Source organism: Mus musculus, chromosome 2 (assembly GCF_000001635.26).
Source record: "Mus musculus strain C57BL/6J chromosome 2, GRCm38.p6 C57BL/6J".
NCBI lineage: Eukaryota > Metazoa > Chordata > Mammalia > Rodentia > Muridae > Mus > Mus musculus.
The window spans coordinates 21,008,574-21,013,764 of NC_000068.7; the positions used below are offsets into that span (position 1 = coordinate 21,008,574).

Here is a 5,191-nt window from a genome sequence, read left to right on the forward strand (position 1 = left end):
TTTAACGTTAGCATTATAGCTAATGCTCCCCTCTTTATAAAGCAGTTACAGTCAAAAAGTGAAGTCAATTTTTATTTTTAGTGCTTAGGACAGGACCCAGATCCATTTTACTACTGAGATATATACCTCCCTTGAAAGTTGGTTATTGCTTTTGGTTTCTAGTAAGAAAAAAATTGTTGGCTACAGCTGTTTAAAACTTTAAGTCTAAGCTGATAGCCAGAGAGAGCGCACAAAAGGGCCTGCCTGAATCTCACAGAGTGTGTTAGTTGTCTTCATCACTGATATGATCACTGGGGCTTATAGTACAAGAGTATATAATCCATCTAGGAGGGCAAGGGACAGGCAGGATTGCGGTCACATGGTGTCCACGGTGAAGAAGCAGAGAGGTGAATGCTGCTGGGCTTTCCTCCTCCACCTTTCTCGGTCCAGGACCCCAACCCATCACGCTGCTGTGTGTCTTCCCTCTGCAGCGGACCCCTTCTGGAAACACTCACCAACACACACAGACACATGTTTCCATGGTGATTCTAAATCCAGTCAAGTTGTCAATCAAGATTAACCATCATACAAGGTAAACCTGTTCTTGAAATCACACATGCCGCAGATGTCCATAAGAAGAGCAGCAATAAGAAAGAGGGAACCTTCTGGAATGGCGGCTGTGGTCGCTGCTGATGCTATAGCAAGAAAATAACCTAAGACCACTGGCCTAAGAATAGTGCCAGCAAAACCTATTACCTGGAAACCGTGAGTTGAGCTAGCTGGTGGTCCAGGGGCATCCAGGTGACAGTCAGGCTATTCAGCTCTGCTCTAAACCTTCTCTTGTGTTATGGAAGAAACTACCCTGTCTAAGACCTCCAGTCCTGCCAAGAACCCTCACCCACGTAATCTCACTTAATAGTAAGGAGAATATCGTGAGTAGGTGTTTCCCACTTCGACAGACAGGAAATTGAAGATCAAGGCAGTTAAGCTCTTGCCAGTCCCAGAGAGCCAGAAGTCGGGAGGGCTAAGATTAAAAAGCTGGTCTTTTCTAGGCATTTGCCTTGGCACTAGTCCTGACACACCCACTTCTCATTCGTCCCCAATCTACCCTCTCTCACACGGGATCATTGGTTACCACCACTAAAATGAGAGAGCAAGGTAAACATAAGTTGAAAGAAAAAGGTGTGAAATGTCCTCTGAGTAAGGAGCAAGGAGAGATTGGGCCTCGGAAGGTTCTGCAGCAGCAGCTCTGGATCCCGTTTTTTGTTTTTTTTTTTTAGGGTCAAGCGCTCAGCATTTTGATCTACTGGGAAGAAAGAAGGCTCGCTGCACTTCTTAGTGACTGTGTAGGGGAGGGGTCGCTGGTGAGCTAATTTTCAAAGAGAGGACCCGTTCCTTTGTCACCCATCTGCTGCTCTGAATCCTGTGTTTGTGTTGCCGACAACTGTAAGGGAAGTGTTTCATTTAACTTATAATTGTTCATATCCCACCGACTTCCAAAGATCAATGCCAGACATGGAAGAGAGGCGTCAATTTTTTTTTAAACATACACAAGATTCTTATCTAAATGACTTGCTTTTGCTGATATGTGTGTTTAAAAATCACGGAGCTAATATAACTGCAACTCAGGAGGGTCAGACTGCTGTCTTGTCTCTAAAATTCAAATATTTGGATGGGACACAGAGGTCTGACTGGTGCCAAGGACATGCTGATTCGAGACAGAGGGGCTCAGATACCAGAGTCCCAATCCCATCCCGACTGTCGCAGGGATGGTCGGTTTAATCTCTTTCATCTTTCTCTTGGATTCCAAAGACACAATTATTTTGAACCCACATGAGGAGCTGGTAGTGTGCAGTCTGCTCCCCTAGCGTGGTTGGCGGCTGGGCCCAGAGATCCCTGCGGACTCTTTGTTTGGTGAGCACAGGATTCTCTCCGGCCAGCTGAAGGCCTTTTCTTTGTGTCCTGATTGACAGACATGAATTAAATATCACCCCACTGGGCTCTCTGATTGGTGAATGATGACGTACCACAAGAATGGCTTGGGAAAATGGAGTTTCATGATAGGGGGCACAAGACCAGAGAGACAGGGCTTTTCCAGCTAATCCTGAACTTGACAAAATAGCCTAGACCTTGATTCTGAGCTTTTTTTTTTTTTTTTTTTTTTTTAATTTTGGCTGGTTCTGCTTTGTTCTGGCTCTTGAAATGGTTGATCCTGGAATGGCCTAAGAGAGGAGGGAAGCCAAAGGAAGTGAAAATTTCAGAGAGAGAAAAGGATTGCTTTCTTTGATTGACTGCTGGGTTCTGCAGATGTGCCTTCCGGTTCTGTGCTCAGCCAGGGTGGGTCTGGCATTGTCCCTGAGGCTCCCCCGCCCCAATTTATCAGCCGTGCAATTAGTATTCCCAAGGGCAGTTGTCTGTGTTACAAAGTCCACGCTGCTCTCAGCACACCCTGCACAGCCCTAGGCAGACACAGCTCTGCACACACAATGCTCTGGCTTCGAACAGGGAGAAACACTGGGCGAGAATGCTTAGGATGAAATGGGAGGGGAAAGAAAGCCGATGCAGAATTGTATGAGGTGCCGCTTGCATGAGGCTGCCTAGAAGCAGAGAATGGGCATGTGAGGAGCCGAGCGAGTGTATTTATTGTTCAGTCTGAGAGCCAGTAAAGGCTTTAGGAGTGTGCAAAATAACATGGCTTAGCTGACTCCACTGATGGTCCCTCCACCCTCTACGCCTGAAACAACAACAACAACAACAACAACAACAACAACAACAACAACAACAAAAACAAACCAAAAAGGAATCTGAGGTAGGAGGGTTACTTAAGGCCCAGAGTTTGAGACCAACCTGGGTAACAAAGCAAGAAGATCTTATCTCTGAAACAAAACAAAAAAGATGAAAAGATGTGAAGAGTATAAATGATGGCTGGACAAATCCTGAGGACATAGGTATAATTAATCCCTACAATTTACAGGGAAAAAAATATGCCATGTGTTAGAAGCACACGCTTGAAATCCTATCACTAGCGAGCCTGAGACAAGCAGGGCCCTGAAGCTCCCTGGCCAGCCAGCCTCACCTACTTGATGGTCTCTAGTCCAGTGAGAGTTCTTGCCCCATTGATACCTGAGGTTATTCTCTAGCCTCCATACGTGTGGATCTGTGCATGTTGTTATGTGTACATATGTGCACATGTACCTTCCCCACAGTATACTTACAAACTTCAGTTGAGAGCTGTCAGCTCAATTTTATGGTTTGTGAACGATATTTTCTATTACATCTAACAAGTACTTAGATGGGAAGTCAGGCCGAGTTCCTCTGTCTGCCAGACAGATGATACTGATAGAAGACAACACAGCGGGCAAATCACTTGCCCAGATGTCAACAACTACTGCTGCTTTTTAGCCTTGAAGTACGATGCAAAAATTCTTCCCCCAACTGGAGAACAAGGGATAGGTATTTAAGTGAACACTTGAACAGTAAAGAAGATGGTTCCTGTAAAAGGTTTGCTTAGCTGGGTAAGGAGCAGCATCTTAATAGGTCTAGAAGGGCAGTGTCAGTACAAGTTTGGGGATAAGGGAGCGGCTCATAACCCTCAACTAGAACCACTTATAGGGCTTTGCTCAGATGAATGAGATGTTGTCCAGGGAAGAGCAGAAAGTGTAATCCACGCGGAGGAGTCACAGGCAAACAGGGTATGGCAGACTGAGATGCACACAAGTCACACACCACCAGAATTTTGAGGTCAGCTGACAAGACAGGTCAAAATCTTGAAAAAAGAAATTTAGTCAGTATCTTGGGGCCATTGGATGAGAAGACTGCTTAAGCCAAAGAGTGCCTTTAACCTTGAGGTTGTGCTACCTCCTGAAGAAGTCACACCCAAGTTTGAAAGTATTGGGACCTAGAGATGCAGTTGACTAGGAATGATGGAGAAAAGACCTATGGGAACACAGAGCTATGGAGCCAACCATTACACTCTGACTGCTAGAGGTGAATCTTCCTTCTGAGATGAGAACAAAAGTGTTTGTGTTCCTGTAAATTGTTATCTGGATGATGTCCTTCCTTCTTCAAAGATTCTGTAGTTGGAGTGAATTGCGAGTAGTAAGTAAATGACAGGTGTTGGGTGCTAGTGAGCTTTGTGCGGTGGTCCCAGCTCCAGGGAGCCTTCCTACATGGGAAGGAAATGGGAGGAAAACCAAATGTGCTTTTCCAGGAGACCAGAAACTTGCTGAGCTGCAGCATGGTGCAACTCACACTCTCTCTGCTATTTCTTCTTACTTTCCTAAAGCACATTTACATTGCTGGGATGATTCTCTCTCTCTCTCTCTCTCTCTCTCTCTCTCTCTCTCTCTCTCTCTCTCTCTCCCTCCCCCCACCCCGTGTGTGTGTGTGTGTGTGTGTGTGTGTGTGTGTGTGTGTATGTGTGTGTGTGTTTCCCTCATGAATTTAACAAATTCACTTCCAATATCTTGGATTTGATGAGTGCCTTGAAATGTCACAGAAGGGAATAGGATTGTTGATTGTTAAGAGAAGTGATCTGCATAAGGATTGAACAAACTCTCTTGTTAGGTGTCTAGCCTAAGTCTTTGTGAGGTGGAATCAGTAGTTGGAGGTTTTCAGGAGGCAATGGGATCTGGGTGTGTTCTGAATGTGTCTTTTAGGCACTCACAGGATACATTGTTACTCAGTGTTACAGTGTTAGTGATGGAGCCCGTGCAGTGGGGATGGGGTTGCACCAAGTCCTATCCTTGAAGGCACTGCTCTTGGAGAGCACGAGCTCTCCTGATAGCAAGCCCCATCTCCTGTTTTCCTTGGCTTCCTGTTTGACAATATGATCGCCTCTTCTTGAATGTTCTCTCACCATTATGCTTCCATTTGCGGTGATGTCCTTCCAGTACGACGGTATCATGCCCCCCCACCCTGCCTTGAGTCTTTCTTTCTTTCTTTCTTTCTTTCTTTCTTTCTTTCTTTCTTTCTTTCTTTCTTTCTTTCTTTCTTTCTTTCTTTCTTCCTTCCTTCCTTCCTTTCTCTTTCTTTCTTTCTTTCTTTCTTTCTTTCTTTCTTTCTTTCTTTCTTTCTTTCTTTCTTCCCCCCCATCTCTCTTTCTTTCTTTTTGAGATAAGGTCTTACTTAGCAGCTCTGGCTAATCTGGAACCCACTATATAGACCAGACTGGCCTTAAACTCATAGAGACTTATCTGCCTCTGCCTTTCCA

The 5,191-nt window shown here is 45.1% G+C and overlaps 1 annotated feature.

Moving 5' to 3' along the window:
• Positions 233-3,669: an enhancer, noted in NCBI's record as "VISTA enhancer mm1447". NCBI's record gives its function as "enhancer in: hindbrain (rhombencephalon)[6/6] | midbrain (mesencephalon)[5/6]" and the evidence as "EXISTENCE:transgenic organism evidence [ECO:0001131][PMID:17130149]".